The sequence below is a fragment of the Bos grunniens genome, chromosome 16 (genome assembly GCF_055505025.1).
Source record: "Bos grunniens cultivar Pamir isolate PY7600 chromosome 16, Bosgru_T2T1.0, whole genome shotgun sequence".
In the NCBI taxonomy this organism is placed as follows: domain Eukaryota; kingdom Metazoa; phylum Chordata; class Mammalia; order Artiodactyla; family Bovidae; genus Bos; species Bos grunniens.
In genome coordinates this window covers 20,093,762-20,106,617 of record NC_141180.1, presented here as the reverse complement: position 1 = coordinate 20,106,617, position 12,856 = coordinate 20,093,762, and the positions used below count along the sequence as shown (strand labels likewise).

Sequence of the window (12,856 nt, the reverse complement as noted above, 5' to 3'; positions counted from 1 at the left end):
CTCTTTGCAGCCCCATGGCAAGCTACTATACTCAAGAATAAAAGCTAATCACTACTGACATTACAGAAATAAAAAGGATTATAAAGGAGTACTATGAATAATTGTATACCAAAAAATTAGATAAGCTAGATAAAATGGACAAATTCCTTAAAAGATGTGAACTACTGAAACTGACTCCACAAGAAATACAACAATCTGAATATACCTATAACAAATAAAGTGATTTAATTAGTAATTAAGAAACTACTCACAAAGAAAAGCCTAGCCCAGATAGCCTCACTAAAGAATTTTATATTGTTGAAAGATGAATTCTTCCTTCATAAACTCTTCCAAAATAACGGAAGAGGAGGGAACACTTCTCAATTCATTCTGAGACCAGTATTACCCTGACACCAAAACCAGATAAAGACATTACAAGAAGAGAAAACTACAGATAAATATACCTGATGAATACAGATGCAAAACATCGCAACGAAATACCAGCAAATCAAATCCAGCAACACATAAAATGGATTATTCAGCAGGCTGCTGCTGCTGAGTCGCTTCAGTCGTGTCCGATTCTGTGCAACCCCATAGACGGCAGCCTACAAGGCTCCTCCGTCCCTGGGGTTCTCCAGGCAAGAACATTGAAGTGGGTTGCCACTTCCTTCTCCAATGTGTGAAAGTGAAGTCGCTCAGTCGTGTCTGACTCTTTGAGACCCCACGGACTGCAGCCTACCAGGCTCCTCCATCCATGAGATTTTCCAGGCAAGAGTACTGGAGTGGGTCGCCATTGCATTCTCCTATTCAGCAGGACCAAGTGAGATTTAGCCTAGGAATGCAAGATTGTTTTAACATCCAAAAATCAACAACTATAATACACTACTTGAACAGAATAAAAGTCAAAACCATTTGACCACATCAATAGCTGTAGAAGGCATTTGGTAAAATCCAACATTCTTTTTTAAAACAAGAAACATTCAACAAACTAGGAATAAAAGGTATCTTCTTCAGCCTGATAAAGGACATCTAGGCAAAAACCCATAGCTAACATATTTTGTGGTGAAAGACTGAATGCTTTCCCCCTAAGGTCAAGAACAGGACAAGGAAGTCGGCTCTTTCCACTGCTATTCAATATTTCACTAGAGGCTCTAGCCAGGACAGGAAATGTGGAGTGAAGTAGGCTGACCACAATGAATCAAAGTAGAAATCAATAACAGAAAGATAAAAGGAAATCTCCAAACACTTGTAAACCAAACAACATACTTCTAAATTATCATTTCATCAAAAAAGAAAGTCTTAAGGGAAGTTAAAAAAAATATTGAATAAAATAGAAGTTCAAATACAACATATCAAAATTTATGGGACTGAGAGAAAAATTTATTTCATTAAGTGCGTGTAAATAGAAAAGAAGAAAGTCTTGAACCAATGATCTAAGCTTTTGCCTCAAGAACCTAGGAAAAAGAGCAAAATAAACCTAAAGTATTAAGAAGGAAGACAAGATTAGAAACAAATAAAACTGAAAACAGAAAAACAATAGAGAAATTCAAGAAAGAAAGAGTTGTTTCTTTGAAGGAATCGGTAAAATTAGCAAGACTGACAAAGGAAAAAAAGAGATAACACAGATCACCAGTGTTTCGAGAGCAAAACAGGAAATATACTATAGACCCTGCAGACTTCAAAAAGATACCAAGGGAATATGGTGAACACACATAAATTTGACAACTTACATGAAATGCCAATTCTTTGAAAAATATGAAGTACCACATCTCACCCAAACTGAAGTAGACAATTTTAACAAACCTGTAACTATTAAGGAAGTTAAATCTGTAATTTAAAAACTTCCAAAAAAGAAACCTCCAGGCTCAGATAGTTTCACCAGAGAATTCTACCAGCATTTAAAGAAGATTCGACATCAAATCTACATCATCTCTCCCAGAAAATGGAAAAGGAGGACACATTTCCCCATTCATTTAATGAAGCCAGTATTACTGTGATATGAAAATTAGATCAAGACCATACAAAGAAAGAAAACTTCAGACCAATACATCTAATGAATATAGACACAAATGTGCTTAAGAAAATATGAGCAAATAGAATTTAGCAACGTATAAAGAGAATTATATACCATGACCAAGTGGGCTTCATTTCAGACATGCAAGGTGGGATCAATTTATAAAAATCAATCAATGTAATTTGCCATATTAACGGGCTAAAAAGAAAAAAAAATCACATGGCTATATAATCAGTGTAAGAATGATTGACCAAATTCAACCCCCTTTTGTGACAAAAACTTTCACAAAAATAGGAACGGAAGGCAAATTTGCCAAGTTGATAACTACAGCTAATTTATACTTAATGAGGAAAAGATTGAATGTTCTCTCCCTAATTCTTATCAAAATATCAGGAAGGTTCTTTGTAGATATAAAGAAGATTATTCTAAAGTTTAAATGGAAAAGCAAAGGAACTAGAAGATTTAAAACAATTTTCAATAGGAAGAACAAATATGGGTAGAATCAGTCTGCCCAATTTCAAGGTTTATTATATAGCTACAGTAATCAAGACTCATAATAGGAAAAACTGAAAAACCAGACCTTATTAAAATTTAACATTTCCTCTGCAAAGGGAAAAAAAAGTATCCATGTAAAGAGGATGAAAAGACAAGTTACAGACTGGAGAAAATATTTTCAAACCACACATACACAAAAGGACTAGGAACTAGAGTATATGAAGAACTCTCAAAACTCAACAGTAAGAAAATAAACAATCCATTTAGAAAATGCCCCAAAGATATAAACAGACATTTCACCAAAGAGAACATACAGATGGAAATATAAGCATGTGAAAGATGTCCAACATCATTAGCCAGTAGGAGAAGGTAAATTGAAATCACCATGAGCTATCACTGCTGATCTATCAAAACGGCTAAAATCTCAAAAACAATATTAACACCAAATGTTGGCAAGAATGTGGAGAAATGGGGTCCGTCATATATTGCTAGTGGAATGGAAAAATGGTAAGCTACTCTGGATGGCATCACTGACTCAATGGACATGAGTTTGAGCAAACGCCAGGAGATGGTGAAGGACAGGGAAGCCTGGTGTGCTGCAGTCCATGGCGTCCAAAGAGTCAGACACGACTGAGCGACTGAACAACGCTCTGTAAAACAGGTTGGCAGTTCCAAAAAACCAAGCATGCAACCACCACACAATTCAGAGATTGCTCTCCTGGGTATCTATCTCAGTAATAGGAAAACTATTTAGACCAAAAAACCTGTGCGCAAATGTTTACAGCAGCTTTATTTATAATAGCTCAAAAAACTGGGGGGCGAGGGAAGATGTCTCTCAATGGGTGAGTGAATGGTTAAACAAACCACAGTACATTCATACCATCCAATAAATAAACCTGCATGATTTTCCAAAGAATTATGGTCAGTGAGGAAAAAAATCCAAAAAGTTATGGACTGGACAGTTTTATTTATTTATAATGGACAGTATATCATTCTTGAAATTACACAATTTATTGAAATGATAAATAGACACATGGTTTCCAGGAGGGATGGGAAGGGGTGCCAGGCGAAAGCAGGTGTGGTTTTACAGGGAAACCTGAAGGATTCTAGTGGCGAGTAAAGATTTGAAAAGGCATTTAACAAAACAGAAAATTTGATTAGTCTATAAACACATGTAAAAGTGCGCAACCTCATTTGTATTGGGTTGGCCAAAAAGTTCGTTTGGGTTTTTCCATCCGATGTTACAGAAAAATCCAAACAAACTTTTTGGCCAACCCAAATAATTAGGTATATGAAATGAAGATCACAATTTTGATACCATTATGCAAATGCAACTACCACACAATTCAGAGATTGCTCTCCTGGGTATCTATCTCAGTGATGTTGACAAAAATGAAGAAGTCTGACAATGTTATGTTTTGGCAAGAATGTAGAGTAATTGGAACAATCATCCATCTCTGCTAGGAGTGTAAACTTTATGACCACTTTGGAGAACAATCTAGTATTCTCTGAAAGACTTAAATGTAAGTATACCCTATAGCTTAGCCATTCTACTCCAAGATATATACACTAAAGAAAAGTTTGCCTTTGCATGCCAGGAAATATATAGATACATGCAAGAACATTATTAGCAGCATTATTTGTAATAACCCAACTACAACTGCACACAACAAAACAGATGACCTCATAAACATAACGCAGTGAAAGAAGAGGCCAGACACACAACAAAATGCTCATGCTATATTGCTCCATAAACAGAAAGTTCAAAAACTAAACTACAGTGTTTAGAGATGAGTAACAAGCTGATAAAACTATAAAATATATATAAGGAAGTAATTACCATACACTTAGGATAGTTGTTGCTTTAGGGGGAAGGACTTATGAAAAACAATGGGATCTGAGTTGATGGCAATGTCCTGGTGGTTATTACAAACTTTAGTGTATTTTTCTCTGTGTGTAATTGTTTATGAGAAAATAACGCATCCCTTCATATTTCACTGTCTCGACTTTGAGAAGAAATGAGGACGGAGGAATGTAGATGTGAGGTTTGACTGTGTGAGAAAAAGCAGCACAGGAGAGTCTGAGGTCAAAATTTAGAACCTGTCAAGAGAGCCGGGGCGGGGGCGGGGGCGGGGGCGGGGGGGAGGGAGGGGAATGGAGTGTTGAGGAAATGGCAGACCTGCTAGGTTGATGAAGTGGGTAGATTGCCTATGGATGTTGTTGTTGTTGTTGTTTTCTCAATGCTTAGGAATAATAAAGTTTGCTCTAAAGTGCTGAATTTCTTACTCCCCTCTGTTACAAGTTGGACTTGAGCTGAGGGACTATAGTTTTTTTTTTTTTTTCCAAACTGTATTTGGTTCACCTTGGCTTTGAATCCTCCAGGCTATCCAGGGCAAGAAGAGGAAAACATTTGACGTGGAACAGAAGGGCTCCCTCCTTGAGCATGAAGACGGGTGACCCCATCCCTCTCTCCTCCCCAGTCCTCAGTTTAAGCAAGATGGGAACCGGGTCAGGAGAAAGATAAACAGACCAAATCAGGTAAAAGTTTCCCAAATTTGGAAGTCCTGGAAAGGGACACTTTCCTTCTGTCTCATTCCGTCAGGTTCTCCAGGCAGATCTCCTGAACTATTGATGTCAAAATTCATTGTCTGGAAGTACAGCACAGAAGCAACTTTAAAAGCTTTATGTGCTGTGTTGAGTTGCTCAGTCATGTCCGACTCTATGTGACCCCAAGGACTGTAGACTGCCAGGGGCCTCTGTCCATGGGGATTCTCCTGGCAAGAATAGTGGGGTGGGTTGCCATGCCTTCCTCCAGGGAGTCTTCCCAACCCAGGGATGGAACCCAGGTCTCTCTCATTGCAGGCGGATTCTTTACGGTCTGAGCCACCAGGGAAGCCTGTCATCTCAACTCTGAACCGCCAGGGAAGCTCCTATAAAAACTTTATAAGAGGATGATTTAACGAGAGTCTCGAGCACCCTTAACGTTTTCTCCTTGTGTTGTGGGGAAGAGCTCTGCTTCTTCTTCCCTGTCTTTTCCTGCCAAATCTTGCCAGCCCAACTCTGATCACACACTGACTCCCTCCCTGCCCAGCCCCGAGGACCGGGTACCCCTCAATGGCGGGGACATCAGGTGTCACTGGGGCTTCAGGGACCAGTGCGGACCGGAGTTAGGAGTTAGAAAAATGAGCCGTTCAGGCGGCTCTCGAGGCCAAGCCCAGTGGACAGCGACACACCCCGGCCCTTACGACTGTCATTCTCCCAGGGTTTTCCGCGCCGGACCCAATCTGTACGTAGCATACCAAGTCCCCTGAGCCAGCCTTCCTAAGGCGCCCGACACCGAGTTTCCATTTTTTTTTAGGCAAAAAGGCAGGGAAGCCTCTTTGGAAGGCAACCACCTGCGCTGTTCCATCTCTTCCCTTCGCCCTGGAGCAGGCAGCCTCTCTAGCTGGGGATTCTCCCAGGATGCGGGCCAGCGCCAATCAGGACGCTCGGCACCTGCCCCCAGTGCCAGCACCTGGAGGGGCGATGAGGTTCTCGGCTCCGGGCAGCGCCAGTCCTCCGAGTGCCGGGGAGGGCGGAGGAGCCTCACGTGGGCCTCTCCAGCCCGGGGCGCCCGGAAGGACGCGCGCAGACCCCGTGGGAGCCCAACCTCGGAGCCGCCGCCGGAGCGGAGCCGCTCAGCAGAGGTAAAGAGTAAGGCGTTAATCCAAGCCGAGGTTCCCCGAAGGAGGCAGAAGGGAGGGCGCGCGGCGGGCGGAGGACCACGCGGGGCGCCCGGATTTGCGCCGGGATGCTCCCGGCCAGCGCGTACTTTCGAAGGCGCCTCCGAAGCCGGGTAAGCGCGCCCCTGGATCGCCGCCCTCTGCCGATTCCTATCTTGGCCTTGGCCGTGGCCATGCCCTGCTGGCTCTGGGCACCCGCTCGCCTCTCCCGCTCGGCCCCAGAGCAGCTCCCTCCGAGGAGGTGGGGGTGGGGGTGGGGGGAATGTCTCCGGCTTCGTGGCCAGGCCCCCGGGTCCTGCGGTCCCCGCCCCGGGGCGGGCCTTGCCGGGCTCCTGCCCGCGGCCGCACGTCCGCCGCCCGCCTCGGCTTGGCCTCGCCGACCTGCTCCGCGGCGCTTTCCGCCCGGCGGGACCCCGACACGGACGCGGCTCCTGCGCCTTGGCGCACGCGAGCTCCCAGCGACCATGCGGCTGCCCCGGCCCGCGACGCGGCTGGCCGCGAGGTCTGGCCCGGCGCGCGTGAGTGAGCGGGGCTCGGGGCGGGGACTGAGGACCCGGGGTGGATGGGAACTGTCCGTCCGCGCTGCGGGTGGGTCCGAGCGCGCGGGCGCCCCCGGGCCAGCCTTGCAATTTGGGCTCGATGTGCTGATGGTTTTCCTGAAGTTTTTCAAAATAAGTCGGGCGGAGGTGCGTTCGCGAAGCCTGTTCGGCCTCGCCGGTCCAGGATTGCCGGGGGCTGACTGCCTGCCTCGGGGACAGAGAAATCGGACTGTCACCCGGGCCCTCTGTCCGCCTCGTCCTGGGGCCCAGGGCGGGCGTCCAGCCCCGCATCCCTCGGGCAGCGCGCGGGCCGGGGGGCGCGGCAGGTCTGACTGGAGGCGCCAGCCACATTGGAACTCGGCTCAGCGGCCGGGAGGAGGGTTTGGCTCGGATAGAGAGATCCGGAGGTGAGCGGAAAGCAGTGTCGGGGTGATTCCCCCCTTTCTGCTGCTCGCGCTCCACTAACTCGGAAGTTCGGCTGGGATGGGCGAGTAGAGCGCCCAGCGCGGCGCGTGCGAGACCCTCAGCGCGGGGGTGGAGGGCTTCCTGGCTGCTCTGCGCCTCCAAAGGCGGCGAAGGAGGGCAGGGGTGGAGAGCTGTCTTCTCTGTCGGTGTCTTTGGGCTATTTACACCATCCATGCTTTTCTGCCTCATCTGGGCATTGCTTTTCTCTGGGGCCCTGCAAGTTTGCTCCAACTACTTTAATGTGGCGGAGATGCGGATTGGGGGGCCGGTGTCCAGCGCGCAGGCTGGGGGCCCCCGCATCAGCTGAGGCACTTTCTTTCGTCCTTTCCAGTCCGCCCTGCTGCGGACCGGGAGGACCTGGGTTGCGGGGAAGGTGGTTTCCACTAGCAGGACTCTGCTGCGATCCTAAGGAGGCTGCAGTGTAACTGACACGGGTCGCGGTCTACACAGTCTGATCTCTGTGCTCTGCCAGGTCTCCCCGCCCCCCCCCCCCCCCACCAACCTCCCGTGGGTCGGCACGTTTTATACCGTGTGAGAGACAAACGATGTTGGACTCCAGATGCAGCAAGTTCACTTTGTTGCGATCCGCTGGGATCTGGAGTCTTGGGCGGGGGTGGGGGGTGCGAAAGGCCGCTTTATTTCTGTACTAATGAATGTACTTGAAATCACATTTGAATCTTGCCCCTTTCCTTCAGACTGACAGAGTTGGACCTAGGGGGAGGAAAGAGCAAAGGAACATTTTCTGAAAGCAATGGTAATTTCTCAGACGTCTCCCAGAAGGGTCCAGCTCCCACGCAGGAGATCTAAGCCAACAGAATACAGACATGTAGGTTCAGGTCGGCACTCATGTGGTTTCCTGAGGTTCAGCCGGGGCATTAGACATCAGCAGCAAGGTCCTCCTCACAGTTCCCTCACTGTCATAATTCTTGCCATGCTAGGGGTTGGGGGAAATGAAATGAGACAGGACCTTGAATGGGAAAAGTCTCAAGTTTCTTGGGAGGAAGGGGTATTATATGCATAGATAGAAGCCCAGCTGTAAACATCACTGAGATTCCTGCCAAAGCTAGAAATCTGCATGTAGTTGACCTCATCAAAAATAGTGTTTGGGAAAGCTAAGATGGGCCTGTGCTGCTGATGAGAGCAAGTCCTTCATGTTTTGCTCAAGAATCTCTGTTTTGTCTCTGACTTGCCCATCTGTAATTGGAAATGAGCTCTGCCTAGACCAGAGAGCCCTCAGCCTGAATACAAACGTCATCTGGCAGCAGAGGAGCCTGGCACAGAAACAGCCCACCCCTCACCCAGAGGCCCTGAAGGGGATTTTAGTGAGCTCTCCTGCTAACTTTGGAAGGAGCCTGGGGTGACTTACAGGAGGGAGTTGGGAATCCTCTGGGTGGCCATTTAACAAAAGAGCCTTTTCCCGGGGTGGGCAGTTCAGGACCTGTCAATTGTGAAAAGTGCCCTGAGGTTTAGAATCTGGCCTGATGGTTATTAACACTAATGAAAGCTGCTGCTGTTTGCTAACTACCTTCTGTGTACCAGAGATAAGGCTTTGCAAAAGATCAGTATTATGATCCCCATATTTCATGGAAATATGAAATTTCATATTTAGGAAAGGTTAAGCAATTTGCTAAGATCGTAAAGCTCGTCAGTGGCAAAGCTGTGCCTGGAACCCAGGTCTGTCTGATTCTGTCTCTGCTCCTTCCACAGGGCAACTCTCCTCCCCCTAAGAACAGACACACATGTGGGAGCTGAAAATACAGAACGTTGTGAATAAAGACTGTTATTTGTAGGTCCAAGGGATGTTTGTGACCCCATTAGACTTCAGAGGACGTGCTGTCCTGGTAAAACTGGATGCTCTTTTCTCCCTCTAGAACTCAGGCATTTAACTCATACAAAACAGATTAATTTCTTTAATATGTAAAGTATAAACGGCGATGACATTTATTTACCATTCAGTTAGCAAACATCAAAAAGATGGACAAACTGCTGATGAGGTTCTGAGAAAACAGGCAGTTTCATACATCGCTGGTCAAAGAGTAAACTGGTAGTACTCCTTTGGAGAGCATTTTAGACGCATTTATCAATATTAGTAATGCCCATGCCATCTGACTCAGTGATTCCAACTTTAAGAATCTAATTTGCCCTTGTTCTTGCATGTGGCCACATAGACATGTATCCGTTATAGTATTGTTTGAACAATGAAAGAACAACCTACATGCTCATTAAAGGAGGACTTGTAGTACTTCCAGATAGTGGAATACTGTTCTGTTCCTCCATTAAAAAAAAAAAATTTAGGAAGCTTACTATTAATATATAATTGATATAGGACAGTTTTCAAGATAGGGGCTAAGTGGAAAACATGCATAGGGTGTGTATAATAAGCTACTGTTCACACTATAAAAGAGAAGAAAGAAGAAGCAGTTCAAGATATTTGCTTGTATTTGCATAACCATATATACAAAAGCTAATAATATCTGTTGCCTCCAGGGAGAGTGGCCCTGTAAACTCTCTTATACATTTTTACTTTTGAATCATGTGAATGCATCAACTATTCTTAATAAAAACCTCTTTCCTTGCCCTGTGTCTGACATAGTCCCTCAAGCTCTTCTCCAGCTGAACGGGGTGGGGCATCATTCCCCCTAGGGTTGCTTGGTTCCCTTTCGGATAGAAGCAAAAGTGCTGAGAGACCGCACAGGGCCCATAGGCTCTGGGCCATCTAAAATTCCTTTGACTTCAGGCAGGTTTTGCTTGGAAAGTTGGGATGAGAGGTGTTTTAGCCTCTCTGAACTGGGTAGGGGAGATAGGATATCTCCAGCCTTGAAAACAACACGAAGAAATACCAACTATCCTTTTTACTGCCATATTTGTTGTTGTTTAGTCTCTAAGTCGTGTCCGACCCTTTGGGACTCCATAGACTGTAGCCCACCAGCCTCCTCTGTCCATGGGTTTTCCCAGGCGAAAATACTGGAGTGAGTTGCCATTTCCTCCTCTAGGGGATCTTCCTGATCCAGGGATTGAACCCACATCTCCTGCATCGGCAGGTGGATTATTTACCACTGAGCCACCTGGGAGAGCTCTCAGGATGGTACTGCCCGATTGTTCCTCTCTACAGGATAAAGCATCAGCACCTGGATAGCATTAAACAAGGGAGGGGAGGAACACTGTGGTTGGACTTCAGAAAGGGCAGAAGAGGTCTGTTTCTGGTGTTGCATTTGGACCTCAGAAAGGAGAGGAAGGGAGATACGCTTGAAAGAAAAGTTTTGAAAATTGTTCTGGGATCTAGGAATGTATTATAGACCCAGAAGAGGAAGGAAAGATATTGATGCAGTTGTCCGTGCATCAATCAATGTGTCCCCAGAAGCCCCTTTGGGTGCTCCCCATCTGCACAGACGCACAGCTCAGTTTTTCCCCCCATGCAGCCTAGAAGCCATTAGATGCATGAAGGTGGTTGGGGGCAGGTATTAGGCACTGACTTCCCTCCTTCAGGTAGGACAGACTGTAGAATAGCAGAACCAGTGGAAGAAAGGCTTGCTTCTAATCACATGAGAAGAGGCCCTCCTGCACTGTTAGGTGGGAAGCTTTCATTGGGAGCTCTCTCTGTTCAGTTACTCTGCTGAGCGTTCTGCCTACATTATCTCATTTAACCTCTTGATCAGGTACACGTGAAAACCTTTTGCCATCAAGTGACGACAACTTTATGCTCTCCTTTCAATGGCTTTTCCGATCTCTGCCCGGTAACCTGCAACACAGGCATAGCGGCATCACAGAAGCGCTTGCAGACACAGTTTGGGTTATAACAGCATGTGGCTGAGCATTCCACGCTTTGATGGATGAGCTGGAATCTGTGCAGGCTGGATAGGTTTGTATAAAGCAGGGTTCAGGGACAAAGCAGTCAGCGCTCTTGGTTTGGATTTTCATCTTTCTTGTTTCTGTCTCTGTGTGTGCATTAGGGCTGGGCTGAGTGGACTGCGAGTGTGATGTTCCCCGGGGATGGAGGGAGGAGGAGGGATTGTCTCTGCTTTAGTCCAGATACCAGTGGTGTGGAGGGCCGTGAGGATGTGCTTGGGAGGCCCGAGGTCTGCAGTCAAGGAGGGAGATGAGCAGAGTGGCCCCTGAGCCCTAGATCTGTGCTGGGAGTCTGTCTGCTGTTTGGGAAAAAAAAAAAAAAACACAACAGCCTGAGAGCTGAGAGGCTTGCTCATGGCAAACCTTTCTTCTCCCACGCAGCTTACTGGCTAGGGCTCACCTCTGACTCCCATTCCACTTCAAAAAGAAGCAGCTTGAATTTTTCTCCAAATAAATTCTGGAGCACACAGGCTCCTTCTCTATGCTGCAGTTGCCAGCAGGAGTGAGAGCAAGAAGCTGGATGGGAGTCTCAGCTAAGGCGGTCGGGAGCCAGCCAGAAGGCGGGAAAGCCAGATACCCCATCTATGGATATTTTCAAAAAGTCACCTTATGACAAGCACAAAGATGCTATTTACATACGTACGAGTAGTGGATGATCAGCCTAACACACTTCAATTCAGAAAATGCCTATTGTTTTCTGAGGAGGCAGAAAGGTGAGCACAGTCTTGTCCCCAGATCTGAGTTGCCTGCAAGGCAATCTGGGAGAGAAACATTCATGTCAGCAGTAGGACTTTGCAGACCAAAGAAGTCAACGCCAAGCAGAGGAACAGGTGACATGCTGTCACATGCAGGGGCTAGGGTGAGTCAGGCTGCCATGGTAATTCTGATAGATTATGAAGGTCTTTTTGGAGGAGGTGAGTTTTGAACCGAACCTTGAAGGTGAAGTATGATTTTGACAGATAAGCTCAGGAGAAAGGGCAGAAGTGGCTAAGAGAATAGCTTGGGCAAAGGCACAGGATTATGATAGAATGTGGAATGTTCAGAGATACACTCATATCAGTAAAACATCATGATTTACCCAGCTTCTGCCTCAGGCACATAGCATTTTCAGATACTTAGAGAATAAAACTCTATATCCCCATTAAATAGGTGCCCACTATGATTTTTTGTTGTTGTTGTTCTTTTTTGGTGGTAAAATCAACAGGGCTTGATGATGGATTAGATATTAGAAGTGAAGCTCACAAGGACAAGACTTGTAAAGCTATAATAGGTTTGTATCAGATTCATTGTAGTTTAAAGAAAGTACAGTGGCTGGTATTTTCCATATGTGAAATTTACGTTTCTGCTGTACCGCACCGCTGAGTCACTGAGTTGTTCAATTGGGAGGCAGTGGCGCATAGAAGGAAGAGTACTGGGACCAAGGATGTAGGTTCTGTCTCACTATTTTGTTTATTCATTTATTCAGTCACCCATTTATTCCTTCATTCAACAAACATGATCCATGTGCCTGGGCCACATGCTGGGATCACTGGGGAGAGGTAGGAATAGGGGAGAGAGAAAGAGAGAGAGAAGGAAGGAAAGGGAAGGAGGGAGCGAGAGAGAAAGAGAAAGGGGGAAAGAAAAGGAAAAGCCATGGTCCCTGTACCCTCCAGGGACTTGAAGTACATGGAGGAGATCATAGGAAGAGGTGTTAAATATAAAAATAGGGACGAAGGGCAATGGGAGAGGCTAGTTGCTAAAATGAATAACAACCTGATAAATTGTATGAGATACCTCCAAGAGAACAAATCAGAAAA

General features: G+C 46.1%; 1 protein-coding gene across 5 annotated transcripts in view; it reads left to right on the top strand.

The window, feature by feature from the left end:
• The first annotated feature begins 6,016 nt into the window (after nucleotides 1-6,016).
• The window catches only part of LOC147356288 (protein FAM163A), a 102,819-nt gene continuing 95,979 nt past the window's right edge, over nucleotides 6,017-12,856 (top strand). The window contains exon 1 of one of the 5 annotated variants that reach the window (XM_086343561.1): nucleotides 6,017-6,174. The gene's annotated coding sequence lies outside the window, so the exon portion shown is untranslated. The other 4 variants (XM_086343562.1, XM_086343564.1, XM_086343560.1 and 1 more) reach the window with 4 other exon arrangements.